Below are 17,798 nucleotides of genomic sequence, written 5' to 3' on the forward strand. Positions count from 1 at the left end.
CTTATTTACTGCAAGGAAACTAAGGCTTAGGGAGATGAAGCAAACTCAAGGTCAAATAGTAAGTGGTTCTGAACTTAGGTCCTAAACGACGTTCCCTCTGTAACATGAGAGCAGAGATCATACTTCATACTTGCTGTAAACTCACAGTTTTGAGCACAGTGCTGGGCAAAGGTTAATTATGTTTCCAATAGCTATTGATCGAATAACATACTCTCTCTAGCCTATTCTGGTAAAGAATAAGGTAATGTTAGAAAGATGTCTGAGATCACTTCTGCAGGGAATACTGTTTCGAAGCAATCTGTGTTGATTTTTTTTTTTTCCTGAGAGGAACAAGGCCCATGAGAGACTAGAAGGAGGGACAGGTCTGAACCAGTAGCCTGGAAGAAAGAAAGAGAGAGAGAGAGAGGGAGGAAGGAAGAAAGAGAGAGGGAGAGAGAGAGAGAGAGAGAGAGAGAAAGAAAGAAAGAAAGAAAGAAAGAAAGAAAGAAAGAAAGAAAGAAAGAAAGAAAGAAAGAAAGAAAGAAAAAGGGAGAGAGAGAGGGGGAGGGAGGGAGGAAGGAAGAAAAAGAAAGAAAGAAAGAAAGAAAGAAAGAAAGAAAGAAAGAAAGAAAGAAAGAAAGAAAGAGAGAGAGAAAGAGGGGGAGGGAGGGAGGAAGGAAGAAAAAGAAAGAAAGAAAGAAAGAAAGAAAGAAAGAAAGAAAGAAAGAAAGAAAGAAAGAAAGAAAGAAAGAAAGAAAGAAAGAAGGAAGGAAGGAAGGGAGAGAGAAAGAAGCCAAAGTTAGTTCTATCCTCTCAACTTTTTTTTCTTTTTTAAATATTAACAGATTTTACAAATCAGAGACTGTCTTGGAGAATTGCAAAGGGGAGCTGAGGAGGGTCGGAGGCAAGGGTTGATTGACAGAGGTGGAGGCAGCAGGAAAGTTAAATGTGGTCCTGCTTGTGAGCAAAGCTGAGGGACTCAAAAGCCAAGGTGTGATTCTGAGCTTTATCCACAGTCCAGCGGCTACCTCCACCCTGATCCACACTTCCTAATTAAATGTCTGTCTAAAAATTCCAATTAAGCACTTGCAGTGTGGGAGAACAAAGGATTTCCTGCCCAGCAGAAGAGGTATTGTGAGTTCCCCTGAGAAAAAAGGGGGATGGCCAGCAGAAAGGAAGGTGTGAGGAATCCTCCTAAAGTACCTCCTGAACAGACTAAAATGGGGCAATGTGTACTCTACCCGGGTACTTTACAAGAATTGCCAGTGTTCAGGAATTAGAATGTGATGGAGTAATCTAACACTTACTCTGCTGGTCTCGTGGGTCATTACTAGAAACATCAACTCTCCTAATACATGTGAAATATAAAAATGCCGACTAATAGATTCTGCCTGATGGATGCTGAATAGAACAGTAAGGGCAGTTACAAGGAAAGTGGTTGGACCCAGAGACAGGAACACAGAGGTCATGCGTGTAGCTTGCTGGACGGCCTCATGCCCATCACTCAGAGGCATCAGGTTCTACATGTGAAAACAAGAAGTTTGGGCAGCCTCCACCATCCCTTCCAATTCAAAAAGCATATTATCTTAAGATATTTTAAAACATGTTTTTTAAAAATTGAAGGAACTAGAATGAAGAATTAAATGGGTATAGAACATTTTGATTTCCCTCCTTTCATTTCCTAAATTACTTAATGCCATTTGAGGAATGATATAAAAACCTTTCAACAACTTATGGGAAAAGCTACAGATTAACATTTACCCCAGGAAATACACTGTAAATTAAAAAGCAGAGAGAAGAGGAATGGGAAGGTAGAGATACAAAAAAACTTGAGAGACATATCAATCAATTGCAGTGTATGGACCTTGTTTCCATCATGATTCAAACAAACTATAATAAATATTGAGAAAAATTGGGGAAATTTGTGTACTGACTGTATATTAGATGATATTTGGGGGATTTTTACTGGCCTTTTACTTATGATAATTATGATTTTTTAAAAAGAGTCTGGGGCTTCCCTGGTGGCGCAGTGGTTGAGAATCTGCCTGCTAATGCAGGGGACACGGGTTCGAGCCCTGGTCTGGGAAGATCCCACATGCCGCGGAGCAACTGGGCCCGTGAGCCACAATTGCTGAGCCTGCGCGTCTGGAGCCTGTGCTCCGCAACAAGAGAGGCCACGATAGTGAGAGGCCCACGCACCGCGATGAAGAGGGGCCCCCGCTTGCCTCAACTAGAGAAAGCCCTCGCACAGAAACGAAGACCCAATACAGCCATAAATAAATAAATAAATAAACCCAAAGTTTAAAAAAAAAAAAAAAAGAGTCTTACTTTCAATGATACTGAAATATTTACTGATCATGTGACATGACGCCTGGAATTTGCTTCAGAATAATCTATTGAGGAGAGGGGAAAGAGGGGGTATAGATGAAACAAGATGTGCCGTGAGTTGTTAATTGTTAAGGCTGGTATGTGGGTGTTGTTGTGGGCTACTACTTTAGTAAACGGTTAAAAATGTCCCCCACAAAAAGCTTACATAAAATATCCTTACTTTTATTAAAATATAAATATTAATATATTATTACCAACTGGCTTTTGATTTTGTAAGATATAGTGGGATGTGAGAGAGAGTTAGGAGGTAGAATGGGATTAGATGGGGCTTGCTGATGGATTGGATATGGGGGTGGGGAGAGACAGGGGTCAAGGATGACTCCCAGGCTTCCAGCTTTCAGAACTGCTGGATGGTGGTGCCACTTGCTGATACAGAGAACACCACTTATGGATAAAGAGGACATCAGAAGAGAAGAGAACACCAAGAGAGGTTTGCATGGGTAGATCCTGACTCAGGTTTTAGATGTGCTGAACTGTAAATGCCTCTGATGTGTCAACTATGTTCAATAACTGTCTGCTTAACGAATGAATAAACTAGCCCAGCCAATGCTGTAGGAATGTGAAATTCAATAGCAGTACGTCTTAAAAAATTGGGGGTCATCGATTCCCTTGTGAATATATTGAAAGCTGTAAGCCTTTATTCCCACATAAGCATAAAGTTTCACACATAACTTTAGAGACATGCACAGAACCCCAAAGGGCACTCACACTCCAGATATAGAACTTCTGTTGCCTTTTATTATGACAATTATATCTCCTTTGTCTGGAACTATTCTCTCTATAGAATGCAAATGACAGAATGTTGAATGCTTTTCATTGCCTTTCTTGCTTCCTCATGCTGTAATACAACATAAATCTCAAAACTTAAGGGAAAGTTAGTACGCTCCTCAATATCAGTCTTAGCAACATTTTTTGGGATCTGTCTCCTCAGGCAAGGGCAAAAAAAGCAAAACTTAACAAATGGTACCTAATCAAACTCAAAAGCTTTTGCCCGGAGAAGGAAACCATCAACAAAACGAAAGTGTAACTTACTGAATGGAAGAAGATATTTGCAAATGATATGTCCCAGAAGAGTTAATATTCAAAATATACAGAGAACTTATACAAATCAATATAAAAAAAACAATCTGATTTTAAAAATGGGCAGAGAAACTGAATTGCCATTTTTCCAGAACATACATACAGATGGCCAACAGGCACATGAAAAGATGCTCGACATCACTAGTCAACAAGGAAATGAAAATCAAAACCACAATGAGATATCACTTCTCACCTGTCAGAATGGCTATCGTTCAAATGACAGCAAATTACAAGTGTTGGCGACCATGTGGAGAAAAGGGAACACTTGTGCACTGCTGGGGGGAATGTAGATTGTTGCAGTCACTATGGAAAACAGTGTGGAGGTCCCTCAAAAAATTAAAAATAGAGCTACCATACGATCCAGCAATTCCACTCCTGGATGTTTATCCAAAGAAAATGAAAACATTAGTTTGAAAAGATATATGCACTCCTATGTTCATTGTAGCATTATTTACAATAGCCAAGATATGAAAGCAACCTAAGTGCCCATCGACAGATAAATGGATAAAGAAGATGTGGTACATATATTCAAAGAACCATTAGTCATAAAAAAAAATGAAATCTTGCCATTTGTGGCAACATGGATGGACCTGGAGGGTATTATGCTTAGTGAAATAAGTCAGACAGAGAAAGACAAATGCCATATGATTTCACTTATATGTGGAATCGAAAACACAAAACAAATAAACAAATATAGCAAAACAGAAACAGACTCACAGCAACAAACTAGTGGTTGCCAGAGGGAAGAGGGTTTGGGGGAGGGGTAAAATAAGTGAAAGGGATTAAGAGGTACAAACCACCAGTTATAAAATAAATGAGTCACAGGGATGTAATGTACAGCACAGGGAATACAGTCAATATTTTATAAGAACTTTGTGTGGTATATAATCTATAAAAATATCAAATCATTATGTTGTACACTAATATAATATTGTAAGTCAACTATACTTCAATTAAAAATAAAACATAAAGTTGAAAAAAAAATTAAGAGAAAATTACAGTCTTCCTCTTGCTCCTTCACCAAATAACCCAGTAACTGGAGGCTCACAAACTTGAGAGATCCACCTGCTTTTCAGTACTGCCACCTCTGTAGAAGTAGAGAATGTGCCAGAAAGGCGTGAGGAGATTTGGCTTAACTGGCTGTGTGACCTCGGGCAGGCCACTTGTCCTCCATGTGCTTTGGGAGATGAAGGTGTCCCTAGACTCACTGTCAACTTTGGGAGGTACCCTGGCCATCTCGATCACGGGAGGAAGCTGAATCGTTTTCCCCTGAGGGTCCAGGTGGTTTATCTTGGCTCTTGGATTTACAAAGAGGACTTGGATCCTGTCTATGTCTGTCTGCTTCATGGACTGAGCAGTCTTTTGAAACCAACAGAGGAAGCTCTACTTGCCCACCTTGCTGGGTTTCCCAACCGTTAGCAGATGGGCTGGCTTCATTTATAATGGTGTGAGATGGTCCAGGAGCCTGAGAGCACATGGTCATCGATTCAATGGGTCAGACCTGGAGGCCACAGCGGGTGGTTCTCCAGCACCAACCTGCCCTGGTCTGCCATCTACTCTCCCTGGTTCTCCAGCAGCGGCGCTCCTGAGCTGACCTTCATTAAACTCCTGGCCCTTTCAGTTCTAAAGGTCACATGTTTACTCCACCTAGATGAGAGGCCAGACAGCTTGAGCTTGTCTATGTCTCCCCTGCAAGCACTCTCATGTGGGCTTTAGAGATTGGGGGTCTCACTATGCCCTGCGATGTCATCAACATCAGTGTTAACAATAATAATCATAATGCATATTCATGAAGTGCTTACTATGTGCCAGGTACACACTAAATCTTTTTATTCATTATCTTAACACATTAATCCTTATATCATCCCTATGAGACAGATGCTATTATTATCCTAATTTTATAGATGAGAAACCCAAAGCTTAAGGAGCTTACGTAACTTGCTCAATGCTACACAGCAAATAAGCGGAAGAGATGGAATTTGAAGGGTCAGTCTGACCATATATTTAACCACTTACACTACTATTTCTCCCAGACCAGGGAAACAGAAAACTTTCTAGGTATGCAAGCAAAGGGAGATTTCCTACTCTTTTATGTATTATCACGTGCTTACAAAACAGTTAGAATTATGTACTTACAAAATCATGTGAATTTTGTGCTTACAAAACTGTTAGAAGACCTGGAAGAATAAAAGTCAGGGGGCTGCCAATTAAGTTGCTTTGGTCGTATGGCCACAAGCTAAGACCCGGAGTTTAAGAAGCTGTTGGTACCTTTGAGAGATCAGAGAGCTTCGGGGCCACTGCTGAAGTCAACGTTGCCCCCAAGCCCCAGAGCCAGTGACAGGCAGAGGGGTACAGAACCTGGCTACACACTGAGCATTCTCGTCCACCAAAGCCCATGTGTCAGCCGCCGCCGATGCTGGAGGATGAATGGCCTCCACTTCGTTCTGCCTCCCAAATATCAGCTCACTGGCTGAATCTAAATCGCATCCAGAACCCTGCTGTATAGGGAGCCTGAGCAATGTAGTTCCTCACAGGAGGAAGCATAGTAGGGAATGGAAATAGTTGCCAGATGGCAAGGATACTGAACAGCAAATATCCAATACCTCTAGAGAAGATGTGGTAACCAGCCTCCAAGTTGGCCTTCAACGATCTCCACCTCCCGGTGTTTACACGCTCATGTAGACCAACCTACATTTTACCAGGGTCAGTCCCTGTGGCCGATAAAATATGGCAGAAGTGATATGTCACTGAGATTAGGTTATGAAAAAACTATCACTCTGTCTTCAGAGTGCCCTCTCTCTCTTTCTTTCTCTTTCTCTCTCTCTCTCTCTCTCCGATCTCTGGCTTTGGGAAAAGCAAGCTGCCATGCTGTAGAGAGAATCAGGTAGCGGCTAAGGAGAGGAGAAGCAAGGTGATGCACAGAGAGGAGAAGAGGAAGAGGAAGGCGCTGAGTCCCAGGACTTGAAGAACATTCAAGCGAAGACCAGAGAATCCCAGCCCTTGTGTCCCTGGAGTGGCTCTGTATTCTGAAGGATGTTGGTCACATGTCCTACTGGAGACTGGTTGTTTTATCATATCTCAGTGCCCATGAGGCCTGGCCATGTGGCTAAGTCCCTAATCATCCCAAGAGTCCTAAGTGCAGAATCCCCGTCACTTGAGGTAGCATGAGTGAGTCTGCGCTCTAGCGGCAGGGCAGCCTTACCAGCACAGACCGTGGACGTGACTGCCGTCCTTTGTTACATATTCAGGAGAGCCTCTCAGCCCTCGGTGATCTGGCTGCTGGAAAATCCGTGCTTTTCCTTAGCTGCTGGCACAAAGTGGGACTGAAAGAGTTGGCCTGGCCTCTTCAGGGCTCAGCTCCCAAGGGTGCGGCTCTCTCTGGGGGAGAAAGATTTACCTCCAACAAGTGAGAAGAAAGAACCCAGAGTTGGTGTCCTCTGCAACCAGAAGAGCATATCAGGTCACTAACTTTGTGATGTCACTCAGCTTCCTTCTGTACTGAAAGCTCAAACTGGTACAAAAGTGACCTTGATCAAAATCTGTACAGCTACATATCGGCCTCCTGAAAGCTTCGCCAACACACTGCCCTGGTAATCTTTGTCCTTTAGGGGATCTGGCGGGGTTTTTTCTGTGAACATATCTAGAACACAGCATAGATGCTTCTACTGCTTTTCTTTATCCCGGGTGCCTTGGCTCTTCACTTCCACTCTCATCCTTCCTTCCAGGCTCTCCGTAAGCACCATACACACTGTCGTTATACAGCGTTATACACCGTTCTGCTGAAGTGCCCTGAGTGCTACCCACAGGAAGATAAAGCTGTGAGAACCATCTGAAGACAATGAGGTAAAAACAAAAATGGGGAAAGCAGGGAAAAGACATAAAAGGACAGAAGGGGAGGAGAAGGTAAGTTTCTCAGCCTTAGCCAAGTTACCCAAGAGCAACTCCCAGCCCACCCCATGGCCACCTGACTCAGTTGGGTCATTTTTCTCAAAGGTCCCCCCTTTGCCAGCATTGAAAGGCTGGTGCTATTACAGGCTCTCCTCTTCACTGATCGGGGGAGAAACAGCCACGGTACCAGTCCTGTTGTCTTTCTGCCCCAACATGCCATTGCCTGATATTCCTCAGAGATAGGTCCAGATAAGTGGAGGGACTCAGATTCTCAGGGGCAGATGCTGGTTGCATTCTGGTCCTGCACTTCCAAGAGGCCGGGCTTGTTGAAGGGGCCACCTGACTGAGACTTCTGATGAGTGTGGAAGGACCAAGGGGACAGTCTGTGTGGGATCTGGTGGTGAAAAGGGTCTCTAATACTGCCTAAGCTTGATGTCCTTTTTGGTGCTGCAGCTGCCTGTGTCAGCTTGGAGAGTGGGTGATTATCGTGGAAACTGTCTATTTTCATAATTATACTGTGTTTTCAGTATATTAATTTTGTTTTCCACACGTTCAGCTTATTCATCAGGTTATACATTTGCAGATCTAGAAATACATATAATTTTAAACACCTCCCTTTACAAGTAAGTGAATGCATTTTTCCCTTTCCACTTGCAAGGAGAACCAGCCGGGTGCGGGGAGATCTGGGGGAGTGGCCAATATGCTGGCCCCACCCCAGCAGGAGAGGACTTATTCTCTGCCTACAGTGAGGGGCAGAGGGGGCCGGCTGACACTCCCCAGGGGTAATGGCCCAGGCTGGGCATCAGGGGCAGGGCTGCTAGCTGGGGCAGAGGAGCCCTGAGCTCTTGCCTTGTAGTTGCATCACACGTGTCAGGAGGCCTGAAACAGCAGGCCAGCTTACAATCTGAGCCACGCCCTGTCACTGGGGGTGGATGGAGGCAGAGCCACCCAGTGGGTACCACCGAGAAGCACATCTCCAGCGTGATGGCAGGGAGAGAGATTCCTAAGGGATGAGAAATGGCTCTTTGGGGAGAGCTGAGGCATCATGCAGGAGAAAGGTGGTGGTACAAAAAGGGACGTTGGTCCTGACCTTCATGAAAGAATCCAGGTGGCATATCCCAGGGCAGTGGGAGAGGGCCCAGGAAGGGCCCACAGTCTTACACCAGGACTGCAGTGAAGGCCAGGCAAAGACTGGAATCTTGTCAATCAACTCTTGAATTCATGTTCATTACACACCTTTTTATTTGTAATTAACCTTTACATCATTATATCTGTAACTTATATGTGCGCATCTCAGAAAATTTGATGCGTGCATTTTTCTCTGACTTACATCCTTCTGGACCCAGACGTTGGCACCACTGTGCCCATACTCTCTGGTTCTGTCTTGACCCTGCACCAATGACCATAGCCCTAAACCAGGTTTCACAAAGTCACTGAAGATTGGGGGACAGGTCGCAAGAGCGATTACACTGCCAAGCACACATAAGTTCACTTTAGAAATCCCCCTCTTGCGTTTTTCTCTCCAGAACGTTCCCTTTCTCTTTCGTGCTGTCACTTGGGCTCCCCTCTCCCGCTTTGCCTCTGCCATCCTTCCCCCTTCAAAGTGAACACCTTTCTTTCCTCGTTTCACATGCAATAGACACCACCCCTACCCACTCCACCCCCTCCCTCAATATGCAGGCTGCTTCTCCGACACCACGGAGCCGGTGAACCCTCCGCCAAGCTTAGGAGGCCCAGGGTCCCCACAAAGGCAAGTTTATTGCAGTATCTTCTCAACAAACATGGGTGTCTTCATCAAGGGGTCTGCAAACCACTTGTGAAGGGAATAGACATTTCTCCATCACGTTGTGTTTCTAATAATCAAGTGCGTTTCTACAGCACTTGAGTTTGGTGTTCTCTGCCTCTTCCACAGTTCAGAGGTCTTCAGAAGTAGAGGGAGAGGAAGAAATAAGCCCACAAAGACAATATTCCATGACATAATTACCTGGAAAACTCACATGTCAACATGTACTGGAGTCATAGGAGAGGCATATGGAAGGTTGTAATTACAATGGCCAAGAATGAAATGCTTATCATTGTCACCTACTGGCTGCATGATGTTGACAAGTTACTTAACTTCTTTGTGCCTCAGTTTCCTCATCTTTAAATCAGGGATATTATTAGTTTACCTTCTGCATAGGTTTATGAGAATTGAGTTAGTAAAGGTAAAGTGCTTAGAACATTACCTGCCACATAGTAAATGCTTACATGTTAGCTATTACTATTATTCTTCTTCTTTATTCATATTAATATACACAATTCTGTCCAGGATACGTTACACACATTTGCTGGGTGTATGAGGAAAAGTGAGAGTGACAGGGATAAACTTATTTTGTCAGCTGCCACATGGAACAGAATTTGTGAATGTCACACTCCACAGTAGCGGGGGGGGGGACCACTGAGCCCACACTACCTACCTCACTGGAACTGTCACTTTGGTGATGGGGTACAGGCAGTTTCAGTATTAGAAGACTGGCTGAGTCTTTAAGCTTTTTAATCATTTGTTGGTTTATTTTGTATCTACACAACACATTATTCATTTATTATTTAAATATCTCACTTGATTAGAAACATTTTTAACACTTTTTCTCCCTCCTGTCATAAAAATGCAGTAAGTAATTTGCTTTTAGAGAAACAACTCCATGAGTGTGGGCTGGATTTAGTGACACACTTCCAAAGAATAGAGAGTGGAAATATACATAGTAACTTTATATTAGAGAAACCTGCAGACCAAATGATCAAGGTCAACAACACCTGTGATGTCATGTTGATGTCATGCCTCCCCCCAAATGATGTGATGAGGAAGGCACCTCACTTTTGTGGAATTCTTCCCAGAAACCATGAACTCCAGTCTATCCATAAGGAAAACATCAGACAAATTCAACTTGGGGTCATTCCACAAAATATCTGATCATTACTCCTCACAACTGTCAAGGGCATGAAAAACAAAGGAAATCTGAGAAATTGTCACAGACTCAAGGAGACTAAGGAGACACCATGACTAAAATCAGTGAGGTTTCCAGCATTGAGTCCTGGGGGGAAAAAAATAAGAAAAAAGAGGGGAATTCAGTGTAAAACTGGTGAGATCCAAGTAAAGTCTGAAATTTAGTTAATAGTAATGTACCAATGTTAATTTCTTGGTTTTGACAAGGGCACTTTAGTTATTTAAGATGCTAATACTAGGAGAAACTGGGTGAGATACAAACAGGAACTCTCTGCACCATCTTTGTAACTTTTCTGTAAGTCTATAATTATTTCAGAATTAAAAGTTTATTTTTAAAATGATACTAAAAATAGAAAAACCAGTACCTGACATTTAATAAGTGCTCAATGAGCATTAGCTATTATTATTTATTATTCTCTCACATCCCCTATTCTCTTGACAAGTCTGCTTCTTCCCACTCACCCTCCTACAGATTGGTTTTCTCTGCTTTCAAGCACATGGTGGAGGATGGTCACACCACAGCTTAACACCTACGCAACTCAGTTCATGAAACCAGCAGAAAATGAACTAGCATCTCCACGTCCCAGTCACAAATTTCTAAGAGGAAAAATCTGGTTGGTCCAGCTTGGGTCAGGCATCCTCCTATAGTCTAATAGCCCGTGGAGGGAAGTGGTCATAGAGTCCACACATGGCCACAGGAACCTATTATTTTGGAAAAAGATGAGGAGGGTCTCATAACAGGAGTTTAGGGATGGGGCAGACACTCAATAAGCTGTCTCTCTCAGCAGTACTACTCAAAGTGATGTCCACGCATCAACGGTATTGGCATCACTTGGAAGCTGGTTAGAAATGCAAATTCTTGACCTCACCCGAGACCTTCTGAGTCAGAATCTAGAAGAAGAGGGGTGAGGGGGCCGTGAATCTGTTTTAACACAAACTCTCTGAGTGATTCTTATCACTTATTCATGCTAAATTTTGCAACACACTATAGGACAGGATTATTCAGTCCGTGACAAAGAAAACATAGTCTTAGTAATATCCTCTACAGTGCTGGAGGATAATTAGACTATTATATAAATTATTATAAAGTAAACTATTAATGATGGTTCAACAACAGAAAGACAAACAACTCAATTGGAAAAATGGGTAAAGGATTTGAAAAGACATTTCTTGAAAAGAAGATATACAAATGGCCAAGAAAAACATAAAAAGATTAGTCATCAGGGAAATGTAAATCAAAACTACAATGAGATACTACTACGCACCCACTAGGATGGCTAGAGTCAAAAAGTCAGATGATACATAAAAAGTGCTGACATGGGGCTTCCCTGGTGGCGCAGTGGTTGGGAGTCTGCCTGCCGATGCAGGGGACGCGGGTTCGAGCCCTGGTCTGGGAAGATCCCACATGCCGCGGAGCAACATGAGCCACAACTCAGGCCCGTGAGCCACAGCTGCTGAGCCTGCGCGTCTGGAGCCTGTGCTCCGCAACAAGAGAGGCCGCGACAGTGAGAGGCCCGCGCACCGCGATGAAGAGTAGCCCCCGCTCACCGCAACTAGAGAAAGCCCTCGCACAGGAACGAAGACCCAACACAGCCAAAAATAAATAAATAAATAAATAAAAATTAAAAAAAAAAAAAAGTGCTGACATGCCTGTGGAGATACTGGAATCCTAGTACATTACTGCTGGAAAGGTAAATGGTTCAGCCACCGTGGAAAATAGTTTGGCAGTTCCTCAAAAAATTAAACTTAGAATTACCATATGACCCCACAATTCAAGTAGTAGGAAGGTAACCAAAGAATTGAAAACAGGTACTCAAACAAGTATGTGTACATGCATGTTCACAGCTGTACTGTTTACAACAGCCAAAAGGTAGAAACAGCCCAAATGCCCATCAACTGATGAATGGTAAACAAACAGTGGTATGTACATACAATGGAATTTTACTGAGCCATTAAAAATGAAGTACTCATACATGCTACAACGTTGGTGAACCTTGAAAACATCATGCTAAATGAAAGAAGCCAGAAACAAATGTCATATATTGCATCCGTCCATTTATATGAAATATCCTGAATAGATAAATCTATAGAGATGGAACGTAGATTGGTGGTTGCCAGTGGCTGGGTGGGTGGGAGGGAGAATAGGGAGAAACTCCTAAATGGTAAAGGGGTTTCCTTTGGATTGATGGTAATGTTTTGAAACTAGATAAATGTGGTCATCGCACAATATTGTGAATGTACTAAATCCACTGAATTGTTCACTTTAAAGTGGTTAATTTTATATTGTATGGATTTCGTCCCAATAAATTATTTTTTAGTATTCTGATGGTACTTTTTTCCTGATTAACCTTCTGGTGACAAGTAGGAAAAGACTCAAGACAGATTATGTTATTTTTATCACAGCCAGGACTGACTTTAGCTCAAGCTTCATTCAATTTAAGACAACATAAAAGTCCTCTGGGCTCCCAAACCCTTTCCCACCAGCCTCGTCCCAATTCCCACAGAGTCACTATTAGACAATTAATCCTACTGGTTAGAGATAAAGGAGATGAGATCTTGCAAGGATGATGCCAAGATTCTACACAGTGCTTTGGGAAAAGATGATTTTAAATGTCACCTAGCACCTTCTATATTTAGTTGCCATAATGATCAAGAAGCCATTCCTCCCTGCGGCTGAAGTCCATTTTCGCTTAGTCAGTCCTCTTTTGAGGTAGAGAACTGTGGCAGTGATCCTAGCGGTGCCTTAAATACAACACAGCTATTAAATCACTTCCAATCCTTCTCTTTTTCAGGCTAACAAACGTCAAGGCTTTTATTCAAAGGAATGATGCTCTAACCCTTAATTCCTGGTGTTGCCTTTCTCTGGTTCTCACTCCTGTTTCTCCTCACCTGGCAAATTGTGGGGCTATAAACTATACAAAGTTCTCGTGTAAGGGCCAAACTAATGTCAAGTGAAGTGTGCAGAGCATTACCCAGCTCTTGCATGTTATATTCCTGATGGCACAACCCAGTAAGGCTTTCACTTGAAACATTTATCTTCTCTCAGTTTTCAGCCCTAGCATCTGTTCCAGGTGGTCCTGGAGCACAGGAGTCAGCCTCTCATGCTTAAGGTCTTGTCCTAAAAAGTCAATTATTGGACTCCTTACCCCAGAGAGCTGGCTGTGATTCAACAACAAAGCAAATGTTTGGCTTTGTAGTCCTGAGGAAAAGTGGCAAAGCCACAAATGCATTTAAGAATAATGCAATTGGAAGTAAAAAAAAAAAAGAGAGAGTAATGCAAATGGACTTCCATTTCACTTCTCAAAAATGTTCAAATTCCAGCCCTTGGTTTTATATATTGGGTTGAACTGTTTGCATTCAGATTTTTGTGTGTAAAAATGGTCAAAAAGCAGCAATTTCATATATTTAAATCTAATCAAAGAAAATACAAGCAATAATTCACAGGCAGCAACATAGAATGTATGTGGCAATTCTTCAGAAGCGCAGGCAGAGCTGAGCTGGAACAGCAGATGGGTGCCATATTGGTGTAATCACAGAGCTTCTGAAAAGCCTGCTGCCCCTCTGAAAACTCTCCCCTACCTGTGCCCAGAGGGCTGAAATTCAACTCAGTCTTTTTGGGATCACTGATCCCTTCAATAATCTGCTGAAAGCTATGGACCCTTTTCATAGTAATTACCTTGAAAACATAATTACCACTTGAAATGAATAGTACACAGTGACTTCATTTAGCCAACATATGAATTATACATACAATACTCAATGTTTATAATCTTTAACCTGTAATGCAAGTAAAAACACAAGATAGATTTATTTAAATGACCCACGAGACAGTCACTATTGTAAACTAGGAGTCAGCAATGCTCTGAGAACAGACCTTGCGTAAGAAAAGCCACACATACAACTGTCGAAAAGACAGTCTGGAGACTCACAACTCCTGGCATTCAGCAGCTCACAAGGTTCCTGAATGCAAATTGGTCTTCATATATACTAAGAAATGCCTCTGAAGCCAAAGTAAGGGGCTTAAATAGTATAGCCTGTAAAGCTGCATTTTTCAATCCAAATAGACATGTACTGGGGCATAACTGAGTTTGTCAAAACCTAGGAAACTGAAGACTTCCCTATGATCCTATGGCACTAAACTTGGAAATAAAATCTCTTAATACTCACTGCCCCTTCACACGAGCATTCAGCACCCAGCAAGTCTAGAAACGTCAGTAGATACAGACTGGGGTTCGGGGCCAGGGCTGCTTCAGAGGCACAGGGCAAGAAACTGCTCCTGCTTTCTTCTTGTCAACCCCACCCTGCCAAGGCAGCCACCGTTAACAACACAATTTCAATTCTGTGTTTCAACTTGTTTGAATTTCACATACTCACAATACAGGAAATGAGGCATAAAGTTGACTTTTCCAGGCAGCAATTTTTTCCGTCTTAGACCCACTTTTCGTTTTGTTTCTCTCTTTCTCAACATTTGTTTCACGTTTTATATTATGGCTATTTGTCTACTTGATTATCTTCTCTGGATACAATTTTCTGTTGCACTGCAGCCACATGATACTATCTCACCGCTTCCTATCGTCTCTGGCATAAGCTAGACACTAAAAACTTCTTTAGAATGAATAAATAAATAAGTGAAAGATTAAGCATGAAAGATGAAGCATGCTGTTGAGAAGGAAGAAGATTTAAACAGGTCAGCTGTAGATTTGGCTCTCAGAGCAAGCGTTGCCTTAAGTATTCTTTTTCAGTTTTGCATATTAAATACACTAATTCGTACTGATATTATTCAGTCCTCGCTAGCTGTAAACTCTAATATCATCTGCCTCTGATTCATAATTCTAAAGGAGCTTCCTGAAATAAGTACAAGAAAAATAGGAAGTCTTTCTTACAGTCCTGTCGTGCTGAGACTTCCTTGAGAGATTTCATTTTAGGAAACAGAGGCAACTCAATTTTAAATGGTCTTAACGTTTTTACCGATTTCCTTTTCTAGCCAAGAAGTGTCATCTGGCAGGCAATAGTACAGCTCACTCCCTCCCAGCCTAATTAAAAGGTGTGACTCTGCTGAGAGGAAGGTAACATTTGGCGACAGATTGCCAGATTTAAGCACCAACAAATAGAAACGGTATTCCAGTAAGTCAGCAGCGGTCATCCCTCACTTGTGTAATAACAGATACCCACACTGGACTCAAAACCTCACAGCTGGGGAAGGTCTCTTAGGCTAAACACAAGATGCTTTATGACTCTCACCATTATTTCATTCAACAAGAATTTGACTGGAACCACAGCAGCACAGTAAAATCCTACTTCCAGAAAATTCTCTGTCTGCAATCTGTTTTGCTCTTCGCGGCTGCCGTGTTCATAAACACCTCTAGATCGGAAGAATTCCAGATTTCATGGCACAGTGAAGCTAGTCCAACCAAACGTGGTAAGTTAGAAATAAGTGTTCGGTCAAATTTGATTTAAAACCAGTGCGTTTTGCCAACAAATGCATGAAAAAATATTCAACGTCATTTTAACCAGAGAAACGCAATTCAAAACTAAAATAAGATAATATATAGCCCAATTAAGATGGCAGGGGAAATTAAGTATTGTACGTAGTGCTGTCCAACAGTTTGAGGAGTGTAAATTGATGTAGTCTTTGTGTCAGATAATTCATCAATATTGATAAAAGCCTTTTGAAAACCACGTGCCTTCTGACCCAGTAATTACATTTTTAGGGATTAGCCTGAGAAAGTGATTCGAAATGTGGATAAGAGATTTAAGTACAAGAGTGTTCATTGCAGCACTGCAGCAAAAAGAGGAAATCCACCTAAATATCCAATAATAGAGGATTTACTGAGTACATTATGACACAATGAAACACAAAGTAGCCATTACAGAAACGTTATCAAAGCATCTTTAACCACTTGGGGACATGTGTATGCTATATTTTGAATGCAGAAACCAGTTCACAGAGAATTCACAGGAAATTAAGTATGCACAATCATATATATGAAAGCTAAACTATACAATAGATACAGTGATAATATATCTGAGAGGTGGAATTATGGCTGCTTTTTAATCTATTTTTGGTTTATTTGATTACATGATTTCTCTATAATGAATATGAATCTCTTGTGTAATAAAAGTTATTCAAAACCAAATGTATTATGGTGCAGCTCCCATGCCCTGGAATAAGCCAAAGAGCTTCATAGCCTCTGAAATCTGATAATGATTGAGGACATCCCACAAATCCCCTTCTGTTAAGGATGATGACATTATCCAGAACAATTACAGAAACCACGTGAGTGAGCTCTGCCCTCCTTAGTTATCAAGACAAAACCCTCCACATAGGCAGCAGCTTCCAGAGTAGTATTTGAGGGTGAACCTTTCCATGCTCTCTGAAGCATTTTATCAGTCAACCCTTTGGTCAACCTTTAAGTCCTCAAAAGCCACTCTTTAAAAGCATAATAATTCTTATACTTTTACATTTGAAAAATCTACAAAATTGGGTGTGAAAATAATAACATTTTATGCTGACAGAGTAGGGATGAAATACAAAGACTGACACTGTTGACAAACTACAATATTGCACAATCTTTGGGGAAAACAGTTTAGCAAACACCTATATATGAAGAGGAATTGGGTAGCCTAATGGGAAGCCCATGAGCTTTGAAGTCAGGTAGACCTCAGTTTGAACTCCAGCTTGGACTCTAGCTGTGTGAACTTGGGCAAGTTAGTTAACTTCTCTGAGCTTGATTTTTCTCATCCGCAAAATAGAAATGTAATAGTGCTACCTCTAGTGATATTGGGGAATTAAAATAATATAGGTAGGGAATTCCCAGGCAGTCTAGTGGTTAGGATTCCACGCTTTCACTGTTGAATGCCCAGGTTCAAACCCTGATCGGGGAACTAAGATCCCACAAGCCGTGCACCATGGCCTAATTAATTAATTCATTAATTGATTAATTAATATATGTAAACACCTGGTAGCATAGTGTGTGGCACTGAACAGACACTTCATAAGTGAGGGTAATTGTTATAACAGTTGTCTAGTTTTACCACTAGAGAGTTAATACTCTGGAAAACATGTAGCACATGGACAAAGCCTAGCAGGGAAGGCAAGAAATGAAAACAGTTGGTGTGTTAGAGGGTGGAATTGTGGGTGGATTTTTCTTTCATTTACTGTTATCATTATACTGTTTTATAATATATAAAATTCACAAGAGCTAGATGCAGTTCTCATGTGGAACAAAAAAGACGTTAGGCCATTATTCTCCTTTAATTTCTCAGAGTTCAGGACACTATCTTCCCAAGCAGAGTCCTGTAGAAATGAGTGATGGGGACTGAATCTTTGGGCAAAGGAAGGGAGCCAGGAAAGATCTGAATCATAGGAATTTCTCAAAAGCTGCCTCAAGATGCCAGAACAACAGTGATTGGAGTTGGGGATGGATAAAGGAAGAGATATCACAAAATTAGAGAGAAAGCAAATATTTAGGATGAGGCC

The sequence above is a fragment of the Balaenoptera musculus genome, chromosome 10 (genome assembly GCF_009873245.2).
Source record: "Balaenoptera musculus isolate JJ_BM4_2016_0621 chromosome 10, mBalMus1.pri.v3, whole genome shotgun sequence".
NCBI classification, from domain to species: domain Eukaryota; kingdom Metazoa; phylum Chordata; class Mammalia; order Artiodactyla; family Balaenopteridae; genus Balaenoptera; species Balaenoptera musculus.